This window comes from Salmo salar, chromosome ssa17 (genome assembly GCF_905237065.1).
Source record: "Salmo salar chromosome ssa17, Ssal_v3.1, whole genome shotgun sequence".
NCBI lineage: Eukaryota > Metazoa > Chordata > Actinopteri > Salmoniformes > Salmonidae > Salmo > Salmo salar.
The window spans coordinates 69,645,006-69,657,884 of record NC_059458.1 but is presented as its reverse complement, the minus strand read 5'-3'; positions in this window follow the sequence as shown (position 1 = coordinate 69,657,884).

Here is a 12,879-nt window from a genome sequence, read left to right as displayed (position 1 = left end):
TATTTAGTAGGGGCGTTTTTTTTCCTGTGGTTTGTGGGTAGTTGTTTCCTGTTTAGTGTATGTTTCACCTGACGGGACTGTTGTCGGTCATTTTGTTGTTTTTGTTATTCGTGTTTCATTAAAGTTAATATGAGCACTTCACACGCCGTGCCTTGGTCCCCATTGTACGACCCGCGTTACAAAATGGCACAGACATATAAAAGAGGGTTGACCATGTTAGGTGTATTGATAGTTGTAGTTAGTATTTATTGGGCCATTGTGTAATGATTGATTGAAATAACTTTTAATTAACAAGTTGTATGCTTTGATGGAGGTAGTTCGTCATATTTAATGTTTTGAGAGTCTTAATGCATTTTACAAATGAAATGTGTCATTTTGGCCAAAGTGTTTGAATTTGGGGCTGCGTGTTAAATGTTTTGAAAAATGGAATTCTGATTGGACAGATGTGTTCAAGCATCCAAGGAAAAACTGTAATACTTGATGGAAGCACCTTTGGCAGCCATTACAGCTGTGAATCATTTGGAATAGGATTCTACCAACTTTGCATAACTCTTAGGGCAACATATTTTGAGAAAAATTTGGAAGGGAATATTTGATGGACAGCAATATTCAGACCATGTGTCTCTGAGTTTCAAGTGAGTACTGAGTCTAGACCACTCAGGAACACTTCATTTCTTTAAATTTAACTAGGCAAGTCAGTTAACAAATTCTTCTTAACAATGCTGGCCTACCAGGGAACAGTGGGTTAACTGCCTTCTTCAGGGGTAGAATGACACATTTTTACCCTATCAGCTCAGGGATTCGATCCAGCAACCTTTCGGTTATTGGTCTGACGCTCTAACCACTAGGCTACCTGCCACCACTTAACACCTCTTGGGAAGCCATTCCGGTGTGTCTTTGGCATCAAAATGTAAGAAAAAATGTAAATATAACAAATAATTAAGGAGCAACAATAAAAAAAACAGAGTCAATATGCAGGGGCATCGGTTAGTCGAGGTAATTGAGTTAATAGAGGTAGAGGTAAAGTGACTATGCATGGATAATAAACAGAGAGTAGCAGCAGCATAAAAAATGCGGAGTGGGGTGGGGACAATGCAAATAGTCCGGGTAGCCATTTGATGAACAATTACACACATTTTTTATGCAAAATATACACCAGAATGGCTTTTAATGGCTAAGTGTTCCTGAGTGGTCTAATCTCAGTCCTGACTTAAATCTGCTTAAAAAATCTGAGACAATGTTTAAATAATCGCTGTCCATCAATGATACCCAACCAAATTTACTGATCCTGAGAAATGTTTTAAAAAATGATGGATATATGTTTCCCTAAGAGTTGTGCAAAGTAGGTAGAATCTTAATGAAAATGATTCACAGCTGTAATGGCTGTCAAAGGTGCTTCCACAAATATTAACTCAGGGGGGGGGTGGAGACTTATCCAATTATGATATTTCAGTTGTTTTATTTAGTCTTCATTTGGAAATGTTCTAGAAGGTTATCTAATTTAATCTCTTTTTAGATTTAATTTTAAGGCAGCAAAATGTGAAAACAAGTATGATATGTTACGAATTGCAATTCATACAATATGTTACAGCTAAATGCTAATTGCTAAATGTATGATATGTTACAAATTCCAATTTCCAATTTGTTGTGGCTAATTGGATAAGTCGCCACCCCCCTGAGTTGTGGAAGCATCTTTGACAGCCATTACAGCTGTGAATTATTATAATTAAGATTCTACCAACTTTGCACAACTCTTAGGGCAACATATATTAATTAATCAAATGGCCACCGGACTATTTACATTGACACCCCCCGCCCCCTCCATTTGTTTTGTACGCTGCTGCTACTCGCTGTTTATTATCTATGCATAGTCACTTCACCCTTACCTACATGTACAAATTACCTAAAAAGTTGTAATAGTTGCAAAGTTGCTAATGATCTAAAATGCAACCTTGGGGTTGCTAGACGTTCGCGTTATATGCCAACCTATCAACCCCGACCAACCGCCCTACTTTTGTTTTTGCCTTAAGTAACCTTCTGTCATATGTAACCATAACAAACGTAACATGTTATACTAATTTAAGTGTCCCGGATGTAAATTTACTATGTTGCGTCTAGTCTATGAGACCAGGCTGATCCCTCTCTCTCTCTCTCCCATTGCAACCCACCCTATCTCTGGAACAAAGTGCTTCTTGTGCTGCTGAGAATGCGCCTTGCTGCCTGCTGTGAATGGGTGCCATTAGCACAGTCTTGTGCTGCCCCCTGTAGAATATTCTATTTAATGACAGCAGGTTGGCTTGCCTCATCTTTTTCTTTGATTGATTGGGATACTAATGGTGATGATGTCTTCTGCCACACCCCTCTTGGTACAAACAAATGCCGATTTTTCTGATTACCTGGACAATCTAACTAACTGAAGTGTCCAATTTACAGTAGTTATTACAGTGAAAAAATACCATCCTATTGTTTGAGGAGAGTGCACAACAACAAAACTTTTATCACAGTAAATAATGTACTTGCATTCAGTAATCTTACTCTGATTTGTCATCTTGAGGGTCCCAGAGATAAAATGTAGCGTAGTTTTGCTTGAGAAAATAATTTTCTATATTCAAATGTAGGATCTGGGTCCTGCTGTGTCTGGCAACACAGGTTAGCGTCTTTTCTTGTAGGGCAGCTAATTATCCATCATTTATGACATTCCTGGGAGTGTGCAAACTCAAAATGTGTAATACCATATCATTTTTGTAAGTTGTCTATACTTATGTCCTTGAAAATGTATCAATTGACCAATTCGGCACATTTGGCTAGACTTGATACAAAATTCTGTGCAATAATGCAATGCTTCGTTAGATTAGTCTTAAACGTTGCACATACACTGCTGCCATCTGGTGGCCAAAATCTAAATTGCGCCTACACTCCTAGGTGATTTAATGGCCTTTCTCTTGCATTTCAAAGATGATGAAAAAATAATAATATAGAAATCGCATGTTTTTTGTTTGTATTATGTTTTACCAGATCTAATGTGTTATATTCTCCTACATTAATTTCACATTTTCACAAACTTCAAAGTGTTTCCTTTCAAATGGTATCAATAATATGAATATCCTTGCTTCAGGTCCTGAGCTACAGGCAGTTAGACTTGGGTATGTCATTTTAGGTGAACATTTAAAAAAGGGTCAGTTCCTTTAAGGCCTACATATGGTGAAATCTAATTTTTAACCAAAGAAAAGCTAGACAATTTTTCTCTTTCAGACAAAGTACAATTTCATAGTCTGGACTGGAGTAATATGATTAGGTAGAGTTGTCACAACGTCTACAGAAGGTGGCGCCTCTCCCCGTTCGGGCGGCGCTCGGCGGTCGTCGTCGCCGGCCTACTAGCTGCCACCGATCTCCTTTTCATTTTCATTTGGTGATGTCTGTTTTATGTTAGCACCTGTTTTGAGTTAGTTCATTAGTGGGGGTATTTAGTCTGTCTGTTTTGGTTTGGGATTGTGCGGGATTATTTGTGTCATGTTATTGTAGGTTGGGGATTTGGGTTTTCCTCTGCCGTTCAGTTGTTAAGGCATACGGGTTTGCTGGGCTGCGTCCCGACTCGGTTTGAGGATTCTTGCCTGTTGCTGGATTTATTGTACCCTGCCTTGTATTTACGGCACTTTTGGACTGGTGTTTATTAAACGTGTTTTTTCCATGTACCTTAGTCTCCTGCGCCTGACTTCACCGCTCCTGCATGTTAGAGTTGCATGACAGAATCCCGCACCAACATCATGGAGTCAGCAGGAGCAGAAGCGCCAACCCCGTCCATGGAGGAACGGGTTACCCAGCACTCCAACATCCTCCATCGCCTGGGTACGGCCATGGACCAGGTGTTGGCGCGTCTGGAGAGCTGGGAGAGAAGCGCTCCCCCCACCATGCCTGCAGCTGTTCGACAGCCTGCGCCCCTACCAGCGCCAACGGAGTCCAGCCCCAGTGGGATTAAACTCGCGCTCCCGAGGGAGTACGATGGGACGGCCGCTGGGTGTAAGGGGTTCCTACTCCAGCTGGAGCTTTACCTAGCGACCGTTCGCCCCACTCCCTCGGGAGAGGAGAGTGTCAGTGTCCTCGTCTCTTGTCTCACGGGTAGAGCCCTAGAATGGGCCAACGCCGTCTGGAAGGGTCCAGACTCGGCTAGGGACCATTACCCGGAGTTCACCCGCCGCTTCCGGGCTGTATTCGATCATCCACCGGAGGGCAAAGCGGCGGGTGAGCGACTGTTCCAACTGAGACAGGAGACGAGGAGTGCCCAGGACATCGCGCTGGAGTTCCGGACCCTAGCCGCTGGAGCGGGGTGGAATGAAAGGGCCCTGATTGATCTCTATCGCTGTAGCCTGAGAGAGGACGTCCGCCGGGAGCTGGCATGTCGGGACACCACCATCACCCTGGACCAGCTCATCGATCTGTCCATCAGACTGGACAACCTGCTGGCTGCCCGCGGGCGTTCCAATCGGGCCCTGTTCATTCCACCTCCCAGCCCTCCTGCTCCAACGCCCATGGAGATAGGGGGGGCTGCAGCTAGGAAGACCGGAGGGGAGTCTTCTCCTGCGCCCACTGTGGTCGTAGAGGGCACACTGCCGACCGGTGCTGGAGAAGCTCGTCCGGGAGTTCAGAGGGCAGGCAGAGCACTACTTCGACACCTCAGGTGAGTCAGCACCAGCCTCACCCAGAGCCCCCTGTCGGCCACATGCATGCCTTAGTTTCTTTTCCTGAGTTTTCCCCTCACTCCCAGCATTAGGCGCTAGTCGATTCAGGCGCGGCAGGGAGTTTTATGGACCGTGGGGTCGCCAATAAGTTAGGGATTCCCCTGGTTCAGTTGGACCAACCTTTCCCCGTGCACGCCCTAGACAGTCGACCACTTGGGCCAGGGCTGGTTAGGGAGGTCACTGTGCCACTGGTTATGGTGATGTGGGGGGGTCATGAGGAGCGTATCAGCCTCTTCCTCATTGATTCCCTGGCGCTTCCGGTGGTACTAGGAATTCCCTGGCTGGCCACTCACAATCCTAAAATTTTGTGGAGACAGAGGGCTCTTAAGGGGTGGTCGAAGGAGTGCGCTCGGGCAGATGTATAGGGGTTTCCATCGGTGCGACTACGGTGGAGAGTCCAGACCAAGTCTCTACCGTGCACATTCCCTCAGAATATGCCGATTTGGCCATCGCCTTCAGTAAAACGAAGGTGACTCAATTACCACCTCATCGACGAGGAGATTGTGCGATAAACCTCCAGGTTAACGCTGCACTTCCCAGGAGTCACATGTATCCTCTGTCTCAGGAGGAGACAGTGGCTATGGAGACATACGTCACTGAGTCCTTGAGGCAGGGATACATTCGGCCATCCAAATAACCTGTCTCCTCAAGCTTCTTTTTTGTGAAGAAGAAGGAGGGAGGTTTGCGTCCGTGCATTGACTATAGAGGTCTAAATTCCTTCACGGTGGGTTTCAGTTACCTGCTACCTCTCATCGCTACGGCGGTGGAGTCATTTCACGGGGCACGCTTCTTCACAAAACTGGATCTCAGGAGCGCGTACAATTTGGTGCGTATCCGAGATGGGGACGAGTGGAAAACTGCATTTAGTACCACATCTGGCCATTATGAGTATCTCGTCATGCCGTATGGTTTGAAGAATGCTCCAGCCGTCTTCCAATCCTTTGTGGACGAGATTCTCCGGGACCTGCTCGGTCAGGGTGTGGTGGTGTACATCGTTGACATTCTGATCTACTCTGCCACACGCGCCGCGCATGTGTCTCTAGTGCGTAAAGTGCTTGGGCGACTGTTGGAGCATGACCTGTACGTCAAGGCCGAGAAATGTGAGTTCTCCAAACAAGCCGTCTCTTTTCTGGGGTATTGCATTTCCACATCCGGGGTGGTGATGGAATGTGACCGCATTTTGGCCGTGCATAATTGGCCGACTCCGACCACTGTTAAGGAGGTGCAGCGGTTCTTAGGGTTTGCCAATTACTACCGGAGGTTTTTCCGGGGCTTTGGGCAGGTGGCGGCTCCCATTACCTCACTGATGAAGGGGGGCCCAGTGCGGCTGCGGTGGTCGGCGGAGGCGGACGGAGCCTCTTGTCGGCTGAAAACTCTGTTTACCAAAGCCCCAGTGCTGGCGCATCCGGATCCCTCTTTGCCATTCATGGTGGAGGTGGACGCGTCCGAGGCTGAGGTTGGAGCCGTGCTGTCACAGCGTTCGGGCACGCCCCCGAAGCTTCGCCCCTGTGCTTTCTTTTCCAAGAAGCTGAGTCCGGCGGAGCGTAACTATGATGTGGGGGACAGGGAGTTGCTAGCCGTGGTCAGGGCCCTGAAGGTGTGGAGACATTGGCCTGAGGTGGCGCAACACCCTTTTCTCATCTGGACTGATCAACGTAATCTGGAGTACAACCGGGCGGCAAGGAGACTGAACCCTCGCCAAGCCAGGTGGGCTATGTTTTTCACGAGATTCCAGTTCACTATCTCATACATACCAGCATCCCGGAACACCAAGACCGGCGCACTGTCTCGTCTCCACAACTACGAGGAGCGGTCCATCGACTCCACTCCCATACTTCCAGCCTCCTGTCTGGTGGCACCGGTGGTCTGGGAGGTGGATGCAGACATCGTGCGGGCGTTGCAGTCAGATCCTACTCCAGCTCAGTGTCCCGCGGGTCAGAAGTACGTCCCGCTCGGTGTCCGCGATCGATTGATCCTGTGGTCACACACGCTACCCTCCTCGGGTCATCCAGGGATTGAGCGGACGGTGCGGGGTCTTAGAGGGAAGTACTGGTGGCCCACTTTGGTGAAGGATGTGAGGCTCTATGTCTCCTCCTGTTCAGTGTAAGGCCACTAGACACCTGCCTAGAGGGAAACTACAGCCCCTCCCCGTTCCACAGCGACCATGGTCCCACCTGTCGGTGGATTTCCTCACGGATCTCCCACCGTCTCAGGGGAACACCACGATCCTGGTCATTGTGGATCGGTTCTCTAAGTCCTGCCGTCTACTCCCTTTGCCCGGTCTTCCCACGGCCCTACAGACTGCGGAGGCCCTGTTTACTCATGTCTTCCGGCACTACGGGGTGCCTGAGGACATCGTCTCTGATCGAGGTCCCCAGTTTACGTCCCGGGTGTGGAGGGCGTTTATGGAGCGACTGGGGGTTTCGGTCAGTTTGACCTCGGGTTTTCACCCCGAGAGTAATGGGCAGGTGGAGAGAATTAACCAGGATGTGGGCAGGTTTCTGCGGTCCTATTGCCAGGACCGGCCGGGAGAGTGGGCGAGGTTCGTGCCATGGGCCGAGATGGCACAGAACTCTCTCCGCCACTCTTCTACTAACCTGTCGCCCTTTCAGGTGGTGTTGGGTTACCAGCCGGTCCTTGTGCCCTGGCATCAGAGCCAGACTGAGGCTCCTGCGGTGGAGGATTAGGAACAGCGCTCTAAGGAGACCTGGAGCGCCATCCAGGAATCCCTTAAATGGGCTGTTGGACAGCACAAGGAGAGCGCTGACCGCCGCCGCAGTGAGGCCCCCGTGTTTACCCCGGGGGACAGGGTCTGGCTCTCAACCCGGAACCTGCCCCTCCGCCTGCCCTGCCGGAAGTTGGGTCCGCGATTTGTGGGGCCGTTTAAAGTCCTGAGGAGAATAAATGAGGTGTGTTATAGGTTACAGCTCCCTTCGTATTACCGTATTAACCCCTCGTTTAATGTGTCTCTCCTCAGGCCGGTGGTAGCTGGTCCACTGCAGGATGCTGAGGTGCAGGAGGTCCCTCCGCCCCCCTGGACATCGGGCGGACCCCGGCGTACACAGTCCGGTCCATCTTGGACTCCAGTCGTCGGGTAGGGGGCCTGCAGTACCTCGTGGACTGGGAGGGGTACGGTCCGGAGGAGAGGTGCTGGGTACCGGTGGAGGACATCTTGGATCCATCACATCTTGGATCCATCACTCCGGGTCGCCCTTCGAGGCTGGCGTCGGCGCGCTGTGGGAGCCTCGCGTCAGGGGGGAGGGTACTGTCACAACGTCTACAGAAGGTGGCGCCTCTCCCCGTTCGGGCGGCGCTCGGCGGTCGTCGTCGCCGGCCTACTAGCTGCCACCGATCTCCTTTTCATTTTCATTTGGTGATGTCTGTTTTATGTTAGCACCTGTTTTGAGTTAGTTCATTAGTGGGGGTATTTAGTCTGTCTGTTTTGGTTTGGGATTGTGCGGGATTATTTGTGTCATGTTATTGTAGGTTGGGGATTTGGGTTTTCCTCTGCCGTTCAGTTGTTAAGGCATACGGGTTTGCTGGGCTGCGTCCCGACTCGGTTTGAGGGTTCTTGCCTGTTGCTGGATTTATTGTACCCTGCCTTGTATTTACGGCCCTTTTGGACTGGTGTTTATTAAACGTGTTTTTTCCACGTACCTTAGTCTCCTCCGCCTGACTTCACCCCTCCTGCATGTTAGAGTTGCATGATAAGAGTAAATATTGATTGAACATGATCTCATGCATTTGCATCCAGTGTTTAAAGACATGAGCTTTTAATCACTCTAATCTGATGTTGCCAAATGCATGACATTATGTTGAATGTCCATCGTGACAGCATTCTTATGTGTACTGATCATGTTGAATGGATGTTTGCTCTTCCTAATGAATTAATTGCAGACTATTACATTGTATTTTGTTTGGCCCTGTCCATTTTCTGTGATCCATGAAATCTGAAATCAGGCAGGAGGTCATTGCTCTCCTGCCTCTCCAACATCATAATAACCACTAACTCATGAATACCTTGGCATTTGCTAGACCTAACCAAAGATGGTGGATAAATGAAGATAATTCACTCAGGCCTTTTACCATTGAAAAAAAGGTCAGTTCTGGTCTACTTAAAGGACCCCTGCCATACTAGATTTGTTTGAATAGGTCACTAAATAGGTCACTATTTCCTCTCTATCCTAGAGAGGAAATTCACGTTTAGAATGATGAAGGCTACTTATACATATTCACGAATTGGGTGTAGGAATTTCCACATGGAGATGATAAACATCAACAAATAGGGCACTGACAGCTCTCAGTGTAGCTACCGACTGGGCACATTGAACCAACGTGGAATAGGCGCTGAATTTATGTCGGTGCCCAGTGGGTACCTAGAATGCTGACCTCAGTGTAGTTAGCTAGCTATCTTGCTAACCTTATCTAGCTAATGTTATCTGTTTCCATGAAGATTTTTTTTTTACAACCCTTTATTAATAACATTTGTCTGGTTCTGGAGCTGGATAAGTCATAAGCATTGATTTAGGCCAAACTTTGCCACAGATGGACACCACTGGCCTATTTTTGACTTCGCCATCTATTGTTATCTCAAGTTTTGGCATCTTTAATAAATTGTGGCCGCGAATCCACCATAGAAATAGTTAGAAAGAATAAGATGAAGCTCTACATTGTAATGGACCTTTGGTAGGTAGCCTGCTGGCAGGCTTCAGCTGCAGTACAGCAAAGCCAAGTCAGCCCGTGCTCATGTTCAAATCAAATCAAATTTTATTTGTCACATGCGCCGAATACAACAGGTGTAGACCTTACAGTGAAATGCTTACTTACAAGCCCTAACCAACGATGCAGTAAAATTAAAAAATCAATTAAAATACCTACAAAAAATAATAAGAATAAGAAATAAAAGTAACAAATAATTCAAGAGCAGCAGTAAAATAACAGTAGCGAGGCTATATACAGGGGTTACCGGTACAGAGTCAATGTGCGGGGCACCGGTGTCGAGGTAATTGAGGTAATATGTACATGTAGGTAGAGTTATTAAAGTGACTATGCATAGATAATAACAGAGAGTAGAAGGAGTGTAAAAGAGGAGAGGGTGGCAATGCAAATAGTCTGGGTAGCCATTTGATTAGATGTTCAGGAGTCTTATGGCTTGGGGGTAGAAGCTGTTCAGAAGCCTCTTGGACCTAGACTTGGTGCTCCGGTACCGCTTGCCATGCGGTAGCAGAGAGAACAGTCTATGACTAGGGTGGCTGGAGTCTTTGACAATTTTTAGGGCCTTCCTCTGACACCGCCTGGTAAATCAAACTAAATGTTATTTGTCACTTGCGCTGAATACAACAGGTGAAATGCTTACTTACTGGATGGCAGGATGGCAGGATTTTCCCAGGGGAAGTGAAATGATAGGCTACCATGACTTTGCTCATGATCATGCACCCTGCAAATGACATGTTCCTTGAATTTTCTTTCGCAGGTGACTTTTATTATCTGGATAAACACTTTACGGTTCTAGCTAACGTTACACCAATCAAAGCAGTTGAGTGTGTAGTGAAGCAAAACTTTAGTGGTCAAAACCATTCATCTTGGGGCAACGGGGGGAGCGGGTTTGCGAAATGCTATCATATCACTGAAGCGGTCTAAGGCACTGCATCGCAGTGCTTGAGGCATCACTACACAACCAGGTTCAGTCCCAGGCTGTGTCACAACCGGGCGTGACCGGGAGTCCCATAGCCATCTGATTCAATGAATGATGGAGCTGAGTTTGCCTTTTTGCCCAAAATTTCCTTTAAGGTGTTCCAAAGCTTTTTACTGTCATTCTTTGTCATTTATCTTTGTTTCATAGTGTAGTTTCTTCTTCTTTTAGTTCAGTTTAGTCACATGATTTCTCAATTTGCAGAACGTTTGCCAATCGATTGTGCAGCCAGACGTATTTGCCATTCCTTTTGTCACTGTATCTGCCTCATCCCTCTCATCAATCCACGGGAATTTAACAGTTTTTACGGTCATTTTACAATATATACAACCCTAAATGAATAGAGTACATGTGGATGACAGGCAGATACAGTGACTCATTGGTGTAATAATGGAAGTCTAATGACACCTTGAGACCAAGCCATATAATACACATTAGAGACCACAAATGTCTGATGTTTTTGCAGTGTCCACAGGGCTGAGACACTCAGGAGTGTTCAGAGGAGAGAAATTCCTGTGTGTGTGTGTGTGTGTATGTGTGTGTGTGTGTGTGTGTGTGTGTGTGTGTGTGTGTGTGTGTGTGTGTGTGTGTGTGTGTGTGTGTGTGTGTGTGTGTGTGTGTGTATGGTGGTGTGAAATACTTTAATTGATGAGGATGGCGAGAATTCTGCGGATGTTTAATGCTTGAACAAAATTGTAAAAACACACCCAGCTATAAACCTGTCAAAGTTTCATGCTCAGCACCTTAAGAATGCCAATACATTATAAGCTCTTTATCTCAGAGGTAGGACCACATGAGCTGATAAGGAAATAATCCAGGCCCAACTCTAATAATAACCTCAAACTATGGCCCAGAGTTTTTCCTGGTCAAGTCACATGGTAGGAAAAACTTCTAGCCCTCATAGATTGCATCCCAATAAGATCTCCTTTCTCCTGAAGTGTGCACTCACTCACTACCCCCCACCCTCCGCAGAAAGTGGATGCTTCTGTTTTTTACAGTATTTTCAACCTAACTTCCATTTTCAGTTGAAGGCATCTTTCTATGCTATACGTTATTAGGTTACTACTCCCCACAAATATAAGAGCATTGGTGTAGGAATGGGCTCGAGGGAGTTTCTTATAAAAGTAATTTCCTGTCAAATCCATGAAGGGTAGTCAACAAGTGCACACTTTGGGAGAAAGGAGTGCTTATTGGGAAGCAACCATAGGCTGAGTATGGAGAAGGCATGAATTTCATCACATAGAGAAACTACTGTCTATTTAATTATGCATTCCATCATCAGCCCATTGGTGTAGCCTGGATTTCCAATGTTAAGCATCTTGACAGAGCCAGATCTGTGTAGAAGACCACCAATTTGGTGAGGGGATTTGACTGAACTGAACTATGGGATTTGACAGCCTGGCTAGCCTGCTTGCTGCGGGGATATGGGGGGGGGGGGGTACTGAGGCATACGGGGGCATGTGCCATCTCTGCCCCCCCACCCACTAGGGAACCCTAGTGGGTAGGATCAAGGTTAGCCACCCCCCTGGACAGAGAATACCCTGGCATGATATTGGGCTCAACCTACATCAGCTGTTCACTAAAGACAGAGCTGTTGTTGCCATTGTTACAACCTGTGAAACTCACTGTCAAAAGGCAGACTTTGGCTTTAACAGGTCACATCACGTCCTATATAAAGGTTGTTGTGTTCTTAGATGATTCCCATGCCAGAGACTGGTTTGGTGCCCTTTTGGAATCTCGATATGTAATTTTTTTTAAAATAAAACATTGTCACATACACCAGATAGGTGCAGTGAAATGTGTTGTTTTATGGGTTCAGTAGTACAGCACCCTTGGAGCAAATTAGGGTTAAGTGCCTTGCTCAAGCACACACAGACAGATGTTTCACCTTGTCAGCTCACGTATTCAAACTTTTCAGTTACTGACCCAATGCTCTAACCTCTAGGCTACCTGCCACCAAAGCATTGGAGCACATTTTTAACAAAGTGTTTCAGAGTATCTGTAGAAAGTTTATTCTGGGCGGGGCTGGACATGAACCAGGGGGGTATACTACAAAGCAGGATCAATGAGTTAGCCAGCTAACTTTGATAAACAACCTGAAATAACTAATGATTTTCGAATTCAAGCTAATTGGTTGTTGAATCAATTAGACCATGCCCATTTCAAACTTGTCCAAAGTTATTTCAGAATACTAAGGCAACTGGTAAGTTAGCTCATTGATTCTGCTTTGTAGTATAGCCCTCAGGAGAGCATCATCTTATTACAGGAAAATGGCAAAACACAGGTGACAATAAGCCTAGGACTCATGAACAGAACAGGTTATGGCTGTGGTGATGGCCTGTCCTCGCAACTCCTCCTGTGTGTGTGTTTGTTTGTGTGTTTGTCTCCCTTCCTTCACCTCTGTATCTCTTTGACTCCACTCTCGATCGTTTGATCAGATTTACAAGGGTA